At 50.3% G+C, this 19,760-nt stretch overlaps 1 protein-coding gene and 1 non-coding gene across 13 annotated transcripts in view; one reads left to right on the top strand and one right to left on the bottom strand.

Annotated features, from left to right (window-relative positions):
• USP49 (ubiquitin specific peptidase 49) overlaps positions 1 to 19,760 on the top strand; it is an 87,425-nt gene that overhangs the window by 47,360 nt on the left and 20,305 nt on the right. For all 12 annotated transcript variants that reach the window (XM_039912576.1, XM_039912574.1, XM_039912575.1 and 9 more), the window contains one exon: positions 15,062 to 15,211. The gene's annotated coding sequence lies outside the window, so the exon portion shown is untranslated. The remainder of the gene's footprint in view (positions 1 to 15,061; positions 15,212 to 19,760) is intronic.
• Positions 3,356 to 3,493, bottom strand: LOC114813523. Its single transcript, XR_003761240.1, has one exon. It is a non-coding gene; the product is annotated as a small nucleolar RNA SNORA7 (small nucleolar RNA).

Genomic DNA, 19,760 nt, shown 5'->3' with positions numbered 1-19,760 from the left:
CCGGAATTAGAACCCATGACCTTCCGACTCCCAGGCCCGTGCTCTATCCACTACACCATGCTGCCTCTCAGTGTAGTAAGGTGTTAGTCTAATGATAATAATAACGATAATAATTGGGGCATTTGTTAGACGCTTACTAAGGGCTCAGCACTGTAACTAAACCCTGGCCTGGATTCAAGATAACTAGGTCAGTCACAGTTCCTGTTGCCCACAGGACTCACAGACTAAGAGGGAGGAGGGACAGGTATTTTAAGTCCCTTTTTTTCAGAGGAGGAAACCCAGTCCCCGAGAAGTTAAGGGAATCGACCAAGGTCAAGCAGCAGGCAAGTCACAAGAGCTGGCATTAGGACCCGGGTCCCCTGACTCCCAGGCCCGTGCTCTTTCCACAAGGCCACACTGCTTCTCTTCTCTCGTCGGTCGCACACGGTTACATGACTTAAGATATTTCAAATGGAGAGGAAACGGCATTGACAACATTTGTCGTTGTATACCACGTTTCATTCATTCAATTGTATTTATTGAGTGCTTACTGGTGCAGAGCGCTGTACTAAGCGTTTGGAAAGTACAATCCAGCAATAAAGAGAGACAATCCCTGCCCACAACGGACTCTCTAATAATAATAATAATGTTGGTATTTGTTAAGCGCTTACTATGTGCCGAGCACTGTTCTAAGCGCTGGGGGAGATACAGGGTAATCAGGTTGTCCCACGTGAGGCTCACAGTTAATCCCCATTTTCCAGATGAGGGAACTGAGGCCCAGAGAAGTGAAGTGACTTGCCCACAGTCACACAGCTGACAAGTGGCAGAGCCGGGAGTCGAACTCATGATCTCTGACTCCAAAGCCCAGGCTCTTTTCCACTGAGCCACGCTGCTTCCCTCTCTGTCTAGAGGGCGGGGAGACAGACATCAATACAAATCTACCGGCATTTATTTCTTTATTTTTCTTTATTTCTATGAATGTAGGATTTAATCCCCATTTTACAGATGAGGAAACACATGCAATTTATTTATTTCTGTGAATGTCTGTCTCCCCCTCTAGACTGTAAGCTCGTCTGTGGGCAGGGATTGTCTCTATCTGTTGCCGAATTGTACATTCCAAGCGCTTAGTACAGTGCTCTGCACATAATGAGTGCTCAATTGATACTACTGAATGAATAAGCTCATTGTTGCCAGGAAATGTGTCTTTCTATTGTTACGTTGATCTCTCCCAAGTGCTTAATGCAGCGCCCAATAGATATGATTGAATGAATGAATGAATGAGGCACAGGGAAGTGAAGTGACTCACCCAAGGTCAAACAGCAGGCAAGCGGTGAAGTCAGAAAGCGTACTTGTGTTTGTACTTATTTATACCCATCTACAGATATCTCCTTCCAGTTGTAATGTTGAGCGAAAGGGGGTTTGCCATGAGAAGCAGCGTGGCTTATTGGCAAGAGCCCGGGCTTGGGAGTCAGAGGTTGTGGGTTCTAATTCCGACTCCGCCTCTTATCAACTGTGTGACTTTGGACAAGTCACTTAACTTTTCTGTGCTTCAGTTACCTCATCTGTAAAATGGGGATTAAGACTGGGAGCCCCACGTGGGACACCCTGAATCTACCCCGTCCTAGATACCCCATGTGAGCCTCGTGTGGGACATGGACCGAATACAACCTGATTAGCTTGTATCGACCCCAGCGCTTCCCCTCTCAGGGTTGCACCTGGAGAGTTCCTCCTTCTCCAGGTGCTACTCTACCGGTCTCAATCCCGGCTAGACTACTGTGTCGGCCTTCTCTCTGACCTCCCTTCCTCTTCTCTCGCCCCGCTCCGGTCTATTCTTCACTCCGCCGCCCGGCTCATCTTCCCGCAGAAACGATCCGGGCATGTCACTCCCCTTCTTAAACAACTCCAGTGGTTGCCTATCGACCTCCGCTCCGAACAAAAACTCCTCACTCTAGGCTTCGAGGCTCTCCATCACCTCGCCCCTTCCTACCTCTCCTCCCTTCTCTCTTTCTACCGCCCACCCCGCACGCTCCGCTCCTCCGCCGCCCACCTCCTCGCCGTCCCTCGGTCTCGCCCGTCCCGCCGTCGACCCCCGGGTCACGTCCTCCCGCGGTCCCGGAACGCCCTCCCTCCTCACCTCCGCCAAACCGATTCTCTTTCCCTCTTCAAAACCCTACTTAAAACTCACCTCCTCCGAGAGGCCTTCCCAGACTGAGCTCCTCTTCTCCCTCTACTCCCTCTGCCACCCCCCCTTCACCTCTCCGCAGCTTAACCCTCTTTTTCTCCTTTTCCCTCCACTCCTCCACCTCTCCCTCCCCATCCCCACAGCACTGTACTCGTCCGCTCGACTGTATATATTTCCATTACCCTATTTATTTTGTTAATGAATTGTACATCGCCTCGATTCTATTTAGTCGCCATCGTTTTTACGAGACGTTCTTCCCCTCGACTCTATTTATCGCCGTCGTTCTCGTCTGTCCGTCTCCCCCGATCAGACCGTAAGCCCGTCAGACGGCAGGGACCGTCTCTATCTGTTGCCGACTTGTTCATCCCAAGCGCTTAGTACAGTGCTCTGCACATAGTAAGCGCTCAATAAATACTATTGAATGAATGAATGAAAGAGTCAAGCAGAGGCCTGTTCATTCCATTCCTAGCTTGGGCAGCGGCTAGCGTATCTATCCCTGCCCTTAGAACAGTGCTTGGCATGTAGTACCATCATTAATACGAATACCATCATTATTATTATTATTCCACTCTAGAGAAGTGGGTTTGAAGAGAAGAGTGTGTTTGGCCTCCTGGTTTATCTTGCCAACCTGGGCAATCTCCCATATCTTCCCAGCCCCGGAGAGCAGGTGGAACCATTAAAAGTGGCGGTGTTTCCCCACTGCTGAGAGTTCGTATTTTGGCCCTTTCTGTTTGCCTCCTGCCTCTCATCAGACTTCACGTGGTGTTTGTCTGTGGCAGAGAAATCTTCTTTTTCCCCATTCCGTTGGCCTCCTGCCTTTCATCAGCAGCGAGTCCAGACCCCGCTTTGGAATTCCGGGATTAAACCTTCTCTCAGGAGCTGAGGGGTAGAGGAAATAGTTTCCTACCGTTTAAAAAAAAATGGTATTGGTTAAGCACTCGCTATGTGCCAGGCACTGTACTAAGCCCTGGGGTCTTGTCTTATGCTGTCGAGTTGTTTCCCATAGTGACACCATGGACACATCTCGCCCAAAACGCCCCGCTGTCCATCTCCAACTGTTCTGGTAGTGGCTCCATAGGGTTTTCTTGGTTAAAAACCCAGAATTGGTTTACCATTGCCTTCTTCTGCACAGTAAACTCGAGTCTCCACCCTCAACTCTGTCCCATTCCACTGCTGCCCATCGGGTGAGTTTTGCCTTGTAGGAGATGGCCTTCCACTCGCTAGCCGCTGCCCAAACTAGGAATGGAATGAACAGGCTTCTGCTTGACTCTCCCTCCCGTAGCCGAGGCCGGTAGAGTATTAGGAACTCTCCGGGTGCAACCCTGAGAGGGGAAGCGCTGGGGTTAATCAGGTTGTATTCGGTCCACGCCCCACACGAGGCTCACAGTCTTAACCCTCGTTGTACAGATGAGGTGCCCGAGGCACAGAGAAGCGAAGCAAGTTGCCCAAGGTTACACAGCAGTCAAGTGGCGGGGCTGGGATTAGAAGCCGGGTCCTTCTGGCTCCCAGGCCCGGGCCCTGTTCACTAGGCCTCGCTGCTCAAACTGACCCGAAAATGGATGATATTCCTACAGGTCCTGGGCTTCCATCCGTCCGGAAATGTCCTTCCCCGGGAATCTAAACCATCTTCAGGATGCCCAATATGTTTCCTTTTTGGCCAAGAAGCGTCTGCACCCAGATGCTTCACTTCTCTGTGCCTCAATTCCATCATCTGTAAAATGGGGAGTAGGACTGTGAACCCCATGCAGGACCGGGGCTGCGTCCAACCCGATTCGGTCATATCCACTACAGTGCTTAGTACAGTGCCTGGCACATAGTAAGCGCTTAACTAATACCATAATTATTATTATCATGTAGTTCACCCCCTTCTACTATGCACCTGGGCTAGACTAAGACTACACAACACCACGCAAGCGTCCGCCGGCCGCACGCAGTTTCCCCAGCGCCTCATTGTCCCCTGAAAACCTAGCGGGATGACTACAAAGGAGAGCCAGAATTAAGTCCGTCTCCCCAAGCCCCCCGCCCTATTCATCGGGCCCCGTGCCAACGTACCCGCTGGCAGATTTGAAGCTCGATGCCCCAGTGGCACTTGCCGGCCTGCCAAAGTCTTTCGCGGCTCTAGGCAAGTTGTTCAGTTCCGTGTTGGTTAGAGCAACGTCGGCTGCCTGGTGCCAAGGGAGCAGAGTTCAGTAACGTTTGTTAAGATGGCATTGCCAGGGGAGACGTGGGGCCAACTGCTGCCTGGCCTTAGGCTGATTGAGTACCGGTGTCTCGTTCTCCTCAGCCATCCCCGATAGGGGCCGTGGACTTTCACTATTGCTGTTATTATTATCCTCATTATTATTGTATTTGTTAAGCACTTATGTCTCAAGCACGTCGTAAAGCACTAGGGAAGATACAAGGAAATCAGGTTGGTCACAGAAGGAAGAGCAGTGGGGCCTACGGGATAGAGGCTGGGCCCGAGAGTCAGAAGGACCTGGGCTCTAGTGTCGGCTCCGCCACTTTTCTGCTGTTCGGCCGTGGGCACGTCACTTCTCTGGGTCTCGGTGACTTCGTCTGTACAGTGGGGATTAAGACTGTGAGCCCTTTGTAGGACAGGGATTGTGTCCAAACTGATTAGCTCATAGCTACCTCATGCTTAGAACAGTGCCTGGCACAGAGTAAGTGCTTACCAAATACCATAAATAAAAAAAGTCCCTGTCCCCCCAGGGGGCTTAGAGTCTAAGTAGGTGGGAGGAGGATTAATCTCCATTTTACAGATGAGGAAATTGAGGAACAGACAAGTGACTTGACTGAGGTCACACAGCAGGCAAGTGGCTAAGCCGGAATTGGAACCCCGGTCCTTCGACTCCCCAGGCCCGGGCTCTTTCCATTAGGCCATGCTGCTTTTCAAGTTGCTTTTCATTATACTACTACTAATAATAATGGTATTTAAGCACTTACTATGTGCCAGGCATTGTACTAAGCGCTGGGTTCGATTCAAGATAGGTTGGACACAGGCTCTGTCCCACACAGGGCTCTTCGTCTCAATCCCCATTGTACAGATGAGGGAGCTGAGGCACAGAGGTGTGAAGTGACTTGCTGGAGGTCACACAGCAGACAAATGGCAAATTACCTCTCTCTCAGGTCCATACTCTAGCCACTAGGCCAAGCTGCTTCTTTTCATGGCCGCTGCCTGCCTAGGTCTCGCCCCGGGCACTGCTGACCGTGGCGTCTCCCTTAATAATAATAAATCATAATAATGATGGTGTTTGTTAAGCACTTCCTATGGGCCAGGCTGGGGTGGGTACAGGTGAGAAGCAGCATGGCTCAGTGGAAAGAGCCCGGGCTTGGGAGTCAGAGGTCATGGGTTCTAATCCCGGCCCCCGCCGCCTGTCAGCTGTGTGACTGTAGGCAAGTCACCTCACTTCTCTGTGCCTCATTTACCTCATCTGTAAAATGGGGATGAAGACTGTGAGTCTCACGTGGGAGAACCTGATTACCCTGTATGTACCCCAGCGTTTAGAACAGTGCTCTGTACATAGTAAGCACTTAACAAATACCAACATTATTAGTATTATTATTATTACGAGTAAATCGGGTCGGACACAGTCCCTGTCCCCCGTGGGGCTCACAGTCTCAATCCCCATTTTCCAGATGAGGTAAATGAGGTCCAGAGAAGTGAAGTGACATGCCCGAGGTCACCCGGCAGGCAGGTGGCGGAGCCGGAATTAGAATCCGTGACCTTCCGACTCCAGACTTCCCCACCTGCAAACGGAGGGCGGGAAGAGGTTAGACGGGGCTCGGCCTGGACAGTTCAACACGGACGCCACCCTGTCATCCCTGTCCCTCCCGTGCCCACGGAGGCGTGGAGTGCTACGAGCCTGCCAGCGGGCAGGGATGCCACACGCCGGGAAGGGCGGGACCGATCTCTGCCCATGTGAGCCAGCTACAGGGAGGACCGGGAGTAGAACCCAGGTCTCCCGATTCCCAGCAGACAAGTGGCAGAGCCAGGATTAGACACCAGGTCCTTCTGACCCGGGAGAAGCACGGTCTAGTGGATAGAACACCGGCCTGGGAGTCAGAAGGTCATGGGTTCTAATCCCAGCTCCGCCACTCGTGCGCTGTGTGACTTTGGGCAAGTCACTTCACTTCTCCAGGCCTCACTTACCTCATCTGTAAAATGGGGATTAAGACTGTGAACCCCACGTGGGGCGGGGACCGTGTCCCACCTGATTTGCCGGTGTCCTACAGTGCCTGTCACATAGTAAGCGCTTAACAAATACCACAGTTATTATTATTATTCTGACTCCCAGGCCCGGGCTCTATCCACTAGGCCACACCGCTTCACTTAGGACGCGGGCAAGCAGGCGAGTGACGGAGCTGGGATGAGAATCCCAGTTGCCATTAGACCTCACTCGGTATTCTGGAATGTCGGATTTTCAAATGCTGCACATCTCCTTAGGTATCCGTCAAAATGATCGCACCCTTATCGAGCCAACCGAAAATCTCATTTGCACTGTTACGCTCAAGTCTACCAATAAATCGCTGGTATTTATGGACAGTAATTCATCACGCGGGCTAGTTTCGAGAGTCTCTCTCCATGGGCACTGTTGCCAACATCTTTCCGCTAGGGGAAAATAGTAGGATAATAATAGTTTTCATAATCAGATTTTTCACACTTCCTTTTGTCATTAAGAGAGCAAATTACAAGACTGTGGCCTTTTAGAAATGCATGTTTCCTGAGGACTTAATTTTGCATCTGGATTCAAGTATCCCATCAGTTTTCTGAAGCTGTGGTTTCCTTTTTTTTTTTATGGTATTTAATGATAATTGTGGTGTTTGTTAAGCACTTACTATGTGCCGGGGACTGTACTAAGCGCTGGGGCGGATACAAGCAAAGCTGGTTGTACACGGTTCCTGTCCCATGTGGTGTTCACAGTCTCAATCCCCATTTTATAGCTGAGATAACTGAGGCCCAGAGAAGTGAAATGACTTGCCCAAGTTCACACCGCAGACAAGTGGTGGAGCCGGGATTGGCGCTCGCTATGCGTCAAACACTGTTCTAAGGGCCGGGGTCGGTACAAGTGAGTTAGGTCGGGCACAGTCCCTGTCTCATATGGGGCTCACTACTGAGGTAGGAGGGAGAACAGGTATTGAACCTCCATTTTGCAGTTGAGGAAACCCAGACACAGAGAAGTTGAGTGACCTGCCCAGGGTCACACAGCAAGAAGTTGGCAGAGCATTCATTCATTCTTTCATTCATTCAATCGTATTTATTGGGCACTTGCGGTTTGCAGAACACTGTACTAAGCTCTTGGCAAAGTACAACACGACAATAAACAGTGACATCCCCTGACCAGACCGAGCTCACAGCCTACAGTCGGTCGGCAGAGCCAGGATTAGAACCCAGGTCCTCTGACTCCCAGCTTCTCTTCGACTGGGGTGCCGACCCCTCCGAGAATGCCAGCTACAAATGGCAGATGAGGCAGATTTCCCACGCATGTCCCTATCTATCCCTGCTATAGAGAAAGACAAAAGGCTCTTCCCCACACACCTCCTGCTAGATTAATTTCTATGATGGAACGATTGGCACCAGAAAGGAAACGATGCCACGTAATAGTGATAATAATGATATTCGTTAAGCGCATAGTGTGTGCCAGGCCCTGAACTAAGTGCTGGGATGGATACCAGCAAATTGAGTTGGACACACAGTCCCTGTCCCATGCGGGGCTCACCGTCTCAATCCCCATTTTACAGATGAGATAACTGAGGCCAAGAGAAGTGAAGCGACTTGGCCAAGGTCATACAGCCGAGGCGCGGCAGAGCCGGGATTAGAACCCATGACCTTCTGCCTCCCAGGCCCGTGCTCTAGCCGCTACGCCGTGCTGCTTCCCCGTGCGGGAGGCTGGCACCTCCCAGGAGTGCGGTCAGCGTGGGCGGTGTTTAGAGTTTCCGGAGGAAAAGGAGCAGACGGAGGAAGCCACTGGGTCGGACTCCATCCCAAAGGACAGCGTGGCTGCCCACGTCTCGCCTCTCCGCGGTCAGCACGGTCGATGGCGAAGCAGCCCGACCGATCAGCTCTCTGCCTCTGAGGGTCCGCGAGCCCAAGTGGGCCTGGAGGAGCGCCAGCCGGTTTCCCGTAGGGGCTTGGGGATCCAGGGAAGCGGGCTAGGGTAAGCCAAAGAGAAGCAGCAGGGCTTAGTGGAGAGAACCCGGGCCAGCGAGTCAGAAGGTCATGAGTTCTAATCCCGGCTTTGCCACTTGTCTGCTGTGAGGCCTTGAGCAAGTCACTTCACTTCTGCGTGCCTCAGTTTCCCTCATCTGCAAAATAGGGACCTGTTCTGCCTCCTCCTTAGTCTGTGAGACCTGATTTTTGAAATGATTTTTTTCTATAGTATTGGTTAAGCACTCGCTACGTTTCAGGCATTGTACTAAACGCTGGGGGAGATACGAGCTAATAAGGTTGGCCACGGTCTATGTCCCACATGGGGCTCACAGTCTTGATGCCCATTTTGCAGATGAGGGAACCGAGGCACAGAAAAGCTGAGTGATTTGCCCGAGGCTAAAGATCAGACAAGTGGTGGAGCTGGAGTTAGAACCCGGAGCCTTCTGACTACACCTAGAGAAGCAGCATGGCTCAGTGGAAAGAGCCCGGGCTTGGGAGTCAGAGGTCATGGGCTCGAATTCCGACTCTGCCCCTTGTCAGCTGTGTGACTGTGGGCAAGTCACTTCACTTCTCTGTGCCTCAGTTCCCTCATCTGTAAAATGGGGATGAAGACTGTGAGCCTCACGTGGGACAACCTCATTCCCCTGTATCTCCCCCAGCGCTTAGAACAGTGCTCTGCACGAAGTAAGCATTTAACAAATACCAACACTAGGCCATGCTGCTTCTGATTACCTTGCATTCACCCTAGCATTTATTATAGTGCTTGGCACATAGTAAGTGCTTTCCAAATGCTGTTATTATTATTATTATTATTATTTATTAATAATTCCTTTAGACTGCAGCACATCCTCTTGACTGTAAGCTTATCGGGGGTTTGGGAATGCATCTAACTCATTTAATGTTAGTATTTGTTAAGCGCTTACTATGTGCAGACCACTGTTCTAAGCGCTGGGGTAGACACAGGGGAATCAGGTTGTCCCACGTGGGGCTCACAGTCTTAATCCCCCTTTTACAGATGAGGGAACTGAGGCCCAGAGAAGTGAAGTGTAACAGTAATAGTGATGGTATTTGTTAAGCGCTTACTCTGTGCCAAGCACTGAGGGAACAATAATAATAATGTTGGTATTTGTTAAGCGCTTACTATGTGCCGAGCACTGTTCTAAGCGCTGGGGTAGACACAGGGGAATGAGGTTGTCCCACGTGGGGCTCACAGTCTTCATCCCCATTTTACAGATGAGGTCACTGAGGCACCGAGAAGTGAAGTGACTTGCCCACAGTCACACAGCTGACAAGTGGCAGAGCTGGGATTCGAACTCGTGACCTCTGACTCCAAAGCCCATGCTCATTTGTACGGTACTCTCCCAAGGGCTTAGTACAGTGCTCTGCACAGAGTAAGCGCTCACTAAATAGCATTAATGATGATGATAATCATTGTTACTGTTATCATTACTACTATTATTATTATTACTTCACACCCGACCACTCCGGTCCCTCTCCTCCTAGACCTACGACTTTGCCAGGATTCCTCTCCCACCTGACGGAGAATACCTCTTTCCCCCGGACCTGACTTTAATGCGGTAGATGATTCTAGGTGACCTTAAACGGGGCCCTTTAGCCTAATGGCTAGTCGATCATTATCTCCTCCTTTGCTGAAGCAGCATGGCCTAGGGAGTCAGAGGTCGTGGGTTCTAATCCCGCCTCCGCCACTGGTCTGCTGTGCAACCTCGGGTGAGTCGCTTCACTTCTCTGCGCCTCATCTGGAAAATGGGGATTGAGACCGTGAGCTCCATGTGGGACATCTGGCTCAGTGGAAAAGAGCCTGGGCTTCGGAGTCAGAGGTCATGAGTTTGACTCCCGGCTCTGCCACTTGTCAGCTGTGTGACTGTGGGCAAGTCACTTAACTCCTCTGTGCCTCAGTTCCCTCATCTGTAAAATGGGGATTAAGACTGTGAGCCTCACGTGGGACAACCTGATTACCCTGTATCTCCCCCAGCGCTTCGAACGGCGCTCTGCACATAGTAAGCGCTTAACAAATTCCAACATTATTATTACATCCTGCTGACCTTGTATCTACCCCAGTGCTTAGAATAGTGCTTGGCACATAGTAAGCACTTAACAAATACCATAATTATTATTATTATCATTAAGCTCCCACGGGTATCGCCCCTGCCCTCCCCTGACCCACCGAGGTAGAACACAAAGATCTGGCCTTTTGTCTCCCACTGTCTAGCCGAGATCTCCCTCTCACATCGCAGCTTCTTCCCTCACTAAGATTCCAGGCGGGCCGTTTGCCGGGCTGCTGTGACCCCCTTGTCCGCGGCTGTCCACCACACCGCACCCTTATCCCCGCGAGTCTTTCTACCCTGTCCTCTAGCCCCCCGGCCTGGATCCTTCCCAGCTACTATGCAGTTGGATGACACCCCTTAAGGCCAGTCTTTAGGGGAGGATAATAATAATACTAATACTGATGATGGTATTTGTTTAGCGCTTACTATGTGCCAAGCACTGTTCTAAGCACTGGAGTAAATGCAAGGTAATCGGGTTGGACAAAGTCCCTGTACCACATGGGGCTCACAGTCTTAATCCTCGTTTTACAGAGGAGGTAACTGAGGCACAGACAAGAATAAGGTCACACAGCAGACCTTATTGAAGGCTCATCTCCTCCAAGAAGCCTTCCCCGACTAAGCCCTCCTCTTCTCCCACTCCCTTCTGCGCCGCTCTTACTTGCTCCATCATTCATCCTCCCTCCCATCCCCACAGCACATATATGTCTGTAGTGTATTTATGAATTCATTAATCTTTTTATGTATATTAGTGTCAGTCTCCCTTTCTAGACCGTGAGCTCATTGTTGGCAGAAATGTGTCTGTTTGTTGTTATATCGTACACTCCCAAGCATTTAGTACAGTACTTTGCACACAAGAAGCGCTCAATAAATGTGAATGACTGAGTGAGTGAATGACAAGCGGCAGAGCCGGCCATGGCCTTCTGACTTCCAGGTCCGTGCTCTATTCACTATTCACACTATTTGGTGGGGTGCCCTAGCAAGGAGGGATTTTCTGTCGCGATTGAGCTCTGGGGGCTACGGGAGGCTGGAGGCTTTTCCGAATAAGCCGGTCGGCCTCCCATCTAGCCGGCGAGGAGGGGGTGGGGGTTGACGGTGGGAGAGAGACTTGGAGGCTCCTGTGATTCTGTGTCATTGAATTACCTTGGGCTATTTATTGGATTATAGCCCGCCTTCCTCCTCGAGAATGCTTCCCTCTCCGCCTTTGCCTGGGCCAGAAATCGAGTGTGGATTCCCCAGCCCTGCAGCGCTTTAAAGTCGTTGGCTTTTCGGGGGTGCAGTGCCCGGGAAATGATCTGGGGGGTTGATTCGTTTGCCAATCGATCAGCCTACCCCGCTCCCCAGAAATAGAAACTGAGCTTTATTCCCAAGTGTTCCCATGGTCCTTTGAAGGGCTTAGTTCCCCTTCTCCTCCTGTCCTCGCCTCTCCTCTCATCCCTTCCCTCCAGGTGTGTTCAGAAAAAACGGATTCCCAAACTCTACCTGGACCGCTTTGGCAGTAGTGTCAGGTGCCAGGTTTCTGTGGCCGATCTCTGGCACTCGGATCTGCACGGTTTTTTCACCCCACCCTCGGCCGCACAGCACGTACGTCCGTACCCGTCATTTATTTAAATTTAGGTTGTTCTCCCCCCTAGACTGTAAGCTCCTTGTAGGCAGGGAACGAGTCTACCAACTCGGTTATATTGGCCTCTCCCAAATGCTTAGGACAGTGCTCTGCACACAGTAAGCGCTCAATAAATAGGATCGATTGACCGTCCATTTGATTTGGACCATTTCCCCAAGACATCTGTAACTTTGGAGTCCAACTCTACCGCTCAAATTAATGAAAATCCAGGAAACATATTTTTCACATCAGGTCCAGAAACCAGTGCTGTATAACTCGACCTTGGATGAGTAAGAGAGAAGGCACGGACTCCAGAGTTTTGTTTCACAAAAAGCTTCTCTATTCAGATGAGAATGAAGAAGCAGCATGGCCCAGTGGATAGAGCACGGGCCTGGGGGTGAAAAGGACCTGGGTTCTAATCCTGGTTCCGCTATTTGTTTGCTGGGTGACCGTGGGAAAGTCATTTCACTTCTCTGGGCCTCAGTTACCTCATCTGTAAAATGGGGATCAAGACTGGGAGCCCCATGTGGGGCTGGGACTGTGTCCAACCTGATTATGTTGTATCTACACCAGCACTTGAAACCATGTCTGTCACATAGTTAGTGCTTGACAAATACCATTAAAAAAACCAATTCCACAGATCACAGAGTTCACTCTCGATGCCTTAATATTTGGACAGTGCTAGCGGGCATTCAAACAGAGCATCGGTGAAGAAGCCGGCTTCTTGCGCCGTGATCTGGTGGAAAGAATCCGGACCTGGGTGTCAGAGGATCTGGGTTCCAATCTCACCTCTGCCACTTACCTGCTGTGTAAATTTAGGCAAGTCACTTAACTTCTCTGGGACTCAGTTACCTCATCTGTAACATGGGGATTCAGTACCTGTTCTCCCTCCTACTTACAGTGTGAGCCCCGTGTCGAACCTGACGGTCTCCTATCTACAGACCAGTTAGTACAGCGTTTGGCCCACAGTAAATGCTACAGAAATACCACAGTTATTAGGTGATTCAAGGAATTGTCACCTCCCTGTCACTTAGGTTATTTACTGATGCTAATATTTTAACGAGCACCAATAAATAAGCTATTAATGACACAAACGATACCTGCCCAGTTCCCGAAGGGAAAAAACCGATTGATCCCTGGATACTTTTTAGGTCCCATTTGGTCTCTTGGGGCTGATTCGTAATGTTCCTTTTCCTCCGGTTCAAAATAGATAGCTGTACCGATACGTGAAAAGGTCCTTTCTCCACTACCTAGAAATAACACGTTAACAAATACCAGGGCTTCGCCGGCATTTCAGTTTCCACGCAACCCCCGTGGGGTTCTGTGGTCGGAGAAATCCTGAGTGCGTTCGGTAGAAGAAAGGGTTAAAACACCCAACCCTGTCGCATATGGCAGTGAGCAGAATCACAGATGTTGATGATACCGCGTAATTAGTATTCTTTTATGTAAATGAAGGCTGTCAGAATGTTACCACAGTGACTACTCCCTTTCAAGCTACAATGTATGCCATTTGGTCTCCCCAAGATCAGACAAGAATATTCCACATTCCCTAGTTAAGAATGGAGAAGAAACCAATGAGGAGAAAAGGGGAAAAACACAGACCACCTATAAACAGATTCCCTCCTTTCGATCATTTTTTTTTCTCTTTCTTCTCCTCTTTGCTCTTTTCAGATTTTTGTTTCTCAGGGAATAGTTAAACCGAACAGCTCTGCTAAGAAATTGGTTGTGGGAGGGGATCGAAACTCCCCCGGTAAAAGGCACTTTGAGATGTTTGAACTTGGATTTTTGGGAAACGGAGAGACCGCTCCGATAGATCGAGAGCCTTTTATGGATAGGACAAATCTAGCAGTCTTCAGTCAAAAAAAAAAAAGAAAGAAAAAGGAAAGCAAATGAAAGAGTTGGAAAGGTTTAATTTTTTTTCTGAAAAATATTCAGGCTTTAGGCTAAGTATTGCCTAATTGGAGGTGATTGGAAATTTTTAAAATTAGGCTTTCATAACTGTAGAAAAGCAATCTGTTGGGTTCCCCCCCTCTTCCCCTCCCGCCACCTCCCAGTTTGGTTCTGGGGACATTATCAGACCTCATTTTTAGTTGTTTTGCTGTTCTCCTCCCCTGGCCCCCCACCAACTCCGTGCCCGCTTTTCCCCTTCATAGAAGGATGGAAAAGCTGGAAACCGTCGGATCCTTTTCTGATTTTATTGCTGGTGCGCCCCTCCTTCCCCCCCCCCATTGATTAGCATTTGGCTTTCAGGCTTTTGGTTGGCCGTGGTGTCTAAACCGGTACGTTCGTTTTCATCGTGGATGGTGGCCCCTTGTAGCGTCCGAGACTCTGTCTAGGAAAAGCTCCGTGTTTCGCCTTTTCAAGTGAGAACACCTCTTTCTGTCAGTGAAGATGGATTTCAGCCTGTTGGGCCATATTTTGAGACCCCGTAGTCAGAGCCAGTGTGAGGTGAGTAAGCCCCGTTCCTAGATTACAGGGCAGAGCGACCCGTTCCCATTCCGGCCGGATCGAGGGCAGCTGACATTCTCTTCTGGCTTCCCCCCCTGCCCGCCCCCCGATTTCTCCGAGCCTCGTTTATTTCACTGAACGGTAGATTTCCCCTCGAGGGCTCTTCATCGTCACAAATCGTATTCTGAAATCAGAGAGCAGATACAATGCTTGATTTGGCAAATTGATTTCCTCCCCTCTCCCCCCTCCCGCCTTCAAGAAACTGCTTTAGCCTAACTCGGATCTGAGGGGTGAGATGCAGGATTTTGTCGAGTTTTCCTGTTTGGATTTTACCGTGCCATACGGTTAGGTCAGCCAGGGACCACGACAGACTTATAATGGGAGAGGATGCACGTGATCTGCAGACTGATGGATCGGGAAAGGGAATTCCAGGGTGGACTTCTCATCCGATAGTGCTTCCTGGCAAAGTCCGGGGGTCAAGAGGTGGGCGGATGGGACCGTCTTTCAGATGTTCAGTTCCCCTCTCGGTGTGGGGGAGGATATACTTTTTCGGTGAGAAGATGTACTCCGCACGCAGCCCCGGTCAGGGTATTTTGTTTGCGCGTTCCTAACCCAGAAATGCTCTTCCTTTTTTCTAGGGCGTCGAAACGGGGCTCTGTTTCATGTGGTGAAGATCTCGGTAGCAATTAAATTCCCGAAGACCTGCCAAGGCACCCATTGGCTGAAATGGGGATATTCCAGCCACTGGTTTTTGAGTTGCGAAGAAGAGGCTGTTCAAATATGACTCAGTGAGTATTGAAACGTCTTTAAATAATGACAGAACTGAAGGGGTGGAGTTGGTTTTTCACCCCGAACGGGCCAGGTGGGAGAATTTTACAGGAGATATGCCGTGTGGGCTTTCTGCGAGAATTTCCTCCCCTCCTCTGAAAGACCAGATAGAGCAGATTCGGTGTCCGGAACGTGGCGTTAGAAGGAGCAGTAATAATTTAGCGGCTTGTTTCTTGGAAGCGCCGTAATACATCTCCCGATGCTTTGTCTTCATTTCCGGTTTTTGAAAGAACAGCAAATTAAAGACTTTTTCTCTGATGTGCCAATCAGATTACCGCGGGCAGTGTGCCAGGCTTGAGGGGGCACTAATCTCTCTCGAACCTGCCCTATTGGTTGGTGCCGGAGTGGTGCTTGAGCCAAAAACTCTTCTCTCTATTGTGCCTTTTGTTCCGCGTGTGTGTCAGCGGAGTTTGAGACAAGACAATCGTGCGGTCTGCGTGTTAACGGGGAGGACGCTCCTGGGCCCCGGGGATGGAGGGGAGGTCGGCTCTCAGAGCTGTCAAGGCACGAGACCTGGCCCCGGCGGGCCCCGGCGGGCCCGTCCGTCTCGGGTATTTATTGAGCGCTCACTACGTGCGGAGCACTGTCCTCGGCGCTTGGGTGAGTACAATTGAGTGGGGAGGCCCGCTCCCTGCCCTCAGAGAGTTTACAATCCAAGGGGGGAGGCAGACGCTAAAAGAAATTACAGATAGGGGAAGTGGATCCGTACATAAGGACGGCGGGGTGGGGCGACTATCAAAGCGCTTAGGAGATTCAGGCCCAACGTGGAGAAGCGGCGTGGCCTAGTGGAGAGAGCACGGGCCTGGGAGTCAGAGGACCTGGGTTCTAATCCCGGTTCTGCCGTTTGTCTGCTGTGTGACTTTGGGCAAGTCGCTTCACTGATCTGTGCCTCAGTTACCTCATCTGTGAAATGGGGATTGAGACTTTGAGCCCCGTGAGGGAGAGTGACTGTGTCCAACCTAATTATAATGGTAATAATAATGTTGGTATTTGTTGAGTGCTTACTTTGAGCCAAGCCCTGGTCTAAACACTGGGATAGACACGGGGTTATTAAGTTGTCCCATTTGGGGCTCACAGTCTTGATCGCCGTTTTACAGATGAGGTCACTGAGGCAAAGAGATGTCAAGTGACTTGCCCAAAGTCACACGGCTGAGAAGCGGCGGAGCTGGGATTAAAACCCGTGACCTCGGACTCTCAAACCCGTGCTCTTTCCGCTGAGCCACGCTGCTCTTATCTAGCGTCTACCCCAGCGCTTAGTACAGTGCCTGGTACATAGTAAGCACTTAACAAATACCATGAAAAAGTGTGCATAGGAAGCACAGAAAGAAGGGAGAATAGAGCGAGATGAGAGGTTTGTCGGGGAAGGCTTCCCGGAGGATCTGTGATTTTAGAAGAAAGGGAGAGTCAGGGCCTGTCGGATACGAAGCGGGGGGGAGGTCCAGGAAGGGGCGGGGAGGTGAGCAAGGGGTCCGATAGAGAGATGTGATCAAGGCACAGTTAAATTAGTTGGTGTCAGAGGAGCGAGGTGTGTGGAATGGGTTGTAAAGGGAGAGGAACGGGGTTCTTTAGGAGAGAGAAAGCCGTTTTGAGTACCTTAAAGCCAATGGTGAGGAGTTTCTGATGGATGCCGAGGCGGATGGGCAACGATTGGAGGGTCTGGAACCGTTTTTCAGAAGATCGTTAGGAGCAACAGGGTGAAATATGGACCGGAGAGGGGAGAGGGTGGAAGCAGGGCGGTCAGCCAGGAAGCCGAGGCAGTAGTCGAGGCAGGATATGACAAGTGTTTGGACCAGCGGGGAAGCATTTACGATGGAGAGGAAAGCACGGATCCTAGAGGTGTCGCGAAGGTGAAACCGACGGGATTTGGTGACAGACTGGGAACGGGCGGGCTAATTCAGTTGTATCGTACTCTCCCAACAGTGCTCTGCACATCGTAAGTGCTCGATAAATACCACTGATGGATTGAATAAGAGCGACAAATCAAGATAATCCCCAAGCCGCAGGCTTGGGAGGAAATGTGAAATCGTAGAGAAGGAGAGAGGTTTGGGCTGGAAAGGTAGAATTAGGAGTCATCTTTGTGGAAGTGGGAGTTGAAGTCATGGGAGCAACCGAATTTTCCAAGCGGGTGTAGATGGAGAGAGAAGGGGACACAGGCTCGAGCCATGAGAGAGCCCTTTACCCCTCCCGCCCCTCATAGTTAGAGAGCGGAAGGCAGAGGAGGAGCTGACGAGAAAGACTGAGAAGGAGAGGCCAGAACGGTAGGAAGAGAGCCGGGACAGGGCAGTGTCACCGAAAACAAGGTTGGCTGGTGTTTGTGTTTAACAAGCAGCAGTACAGCTGTTAGCTTAGTACAGTGCTTCGCACGCAGTAAGCGCTCAATAAATGCGATTGGATCGGATTGGATCGGACTGGTGTTTTTAGGACAAGGGGCAGTATCAAAGGCTGATGAGAGGTCGAAGAGGTTCATTCATTCAGTAGTATTTATTGAGCACTTACTATGTGCTAAGCGCTTGGAATGGACAATTCGGCAACAGATAGAGACAATCCCTGCCCAATGACGGGCTCACAGTCTAATCGGGGGAGACGGCGGACAAAAACAAGACAACATAATCGCGATGAATAGAATCAAGGGGATGTGCACCTCATTAACACAATAAATAGGGTAATAGAAATGTAGGTTTAGGATGGAGTAGCGGCCGTTGGTTTTGGCAAGACGGAGGTCACTGATGACCTCCGAGATGGCAGTTTCAGCGCAGTAGAGCGGAGGGGGCAGAAGCCAGAGAGCAGGGGGTCGAGGCGACAGTTGGAGGAGGGGAAGTGGAGGCAGCCAGGGTCCGCAACTCTCTCGAGGAGTTGGGAAAGGAATGGTAGGAGGGAGATGGAAGATGGGGTGATAGTTGATCCATTACCGTTCGGAGGTACATTCGGCGCATTTCATGGTTTAGAGGTAAGGGAACTAATATGGTCTCAACAAACTCCTGGGGAGTATGGGGGGCCCAGGGGAAGGAGAGCAGCAAAGATGAAGGTGGGGAGTGAGACGTTGGGACCACGAAGGGTGTCCTTGCTGCTCTGGGAGTTCAGTGACAAGGTGAGTCTCCGTCAGGAAGCCGGAAAGGAGTCCACTCCAGTTTTTCCCCAGTGCTTCCAGTCTTTTCATTCATTCATTCAATTGTAGTTATTGAGCGCTTACTGTGTGCAGAGCGCAGTACTAAGCTCTTGGAAAGTACGATTCAGCAATAGAGACAATCCCTGCCCACACCGGACTGAAGCAGCGTGGCCTAGTGGGAAGAGCACAGGCCTGGAAGTCAAAGAACCTGGGTTCTAATCCCAGCTCCTCTACTTGTCAGTTGTGTGACCTTGGGCAAGGCACTTCACTTCACTTCTCAATACCTGTTCTCCTCCCAGCTTAGACTGTGAACCCTCCTCACTCACTCACCTCCTCCAAGAGGCCTTCCCAGACTGATCTCTCCCCTTTTTCCCTCTGCTCCCTCTACCCCCCCTTCACCTCTCCGCAGCCAAACCCTCTTCTCCCCCATTTCCCTCTCCTCCTCCCCCTCTCCCCTCCCACCCCCTCAGCACTGTGCTCGCCCGCTCGACTGTATATATCTTCATCACCCTATTTATATTGTTTATTTTGTTTAGTGAGATGTACATCACCCTGATTCTATTTAGTTGCCATTGTTTTCATGAGATGTTCTTCCCCTCGACTCTATTTATTGCCATCGTTCTCGTCTGCCCGTCTCCCCCGATGAGACTGTAAGCCCGTCAAAGGGCAGGGACTGTCTCTATCTGTTGCCGACTTGTACATTCCAAGCGCTTAGTACAGTGCTATGCACATAGTAAGCGCTCAATAAATACTATTGAATGAATGAATGAACCCTGTGCAGGACAGGGACTGTATCCAGCCTTGTTATCCTGTATTATCCTGATTAGCTTGTTTATCCTGATTAGCTTGTATAATAATAAAAATGATAATAATAATAGTAATCATGATATTTAAGCGCTTAGTATGTGCCAGGCACTGTTCTAAGACGTGGGGTAGATATACGCTATTCAGTTTGGACACGGTCTCTGTCCCACATGGGGCTCCCAGTCTTGATCCTCATATTACAGATGAGGTAACTGAGGCACAGAGAAGTGAAGTGATTGCCCAAGGTTGCACAGCAGGCAAGTGGCAGAGCAGGGATTAGAACCCAGGTCCTTCTGACTCCCAAGCCCATGCTCTATCCACTAGGGCCTGCTGCTTCCCATGGGGTAGCTTGTATCTGCCCCAGCACTTAGTACAGTAGTGAGTGCTTAACAAATATTATTGTTATTATTTTTTTTATTATTAGATGTTCTCTGCCCTGAGACACTTTCTAAGTTAGTGGGACTGAGACCCCCTCCAGCCAAACTCCTTCAGATCAATCCGTCATTGTGAGCCTTGGCATCCCTGGGACATGAGATCTTTTCTTTTTTAATCATTTGGATTGAACCACAAGTTTGATGCCTCCAAATGATTTCCACCCA

Source organism: Ornithorhynchus anatinus, chromosome 7 (genome assembly GCF_004115215.2).
Source record: "Ornithorhynchus anatinus isolate Pmale09 chromosome 7, mOrnAna1.pri.v4, whole genome shotgun sequence".
NCBI lineage: Eukaryota > Metazoa > Chordata > Mammalia > Monotremata > Ornithorhynchidae > Ornithorhynchus > Ornithorhynchus anatinus.
The sequence above is the reverse complement of the archived record's forward strand: the minus strand, read 5'-3'. Positions and strand labels throughout refer to the sequence as shown.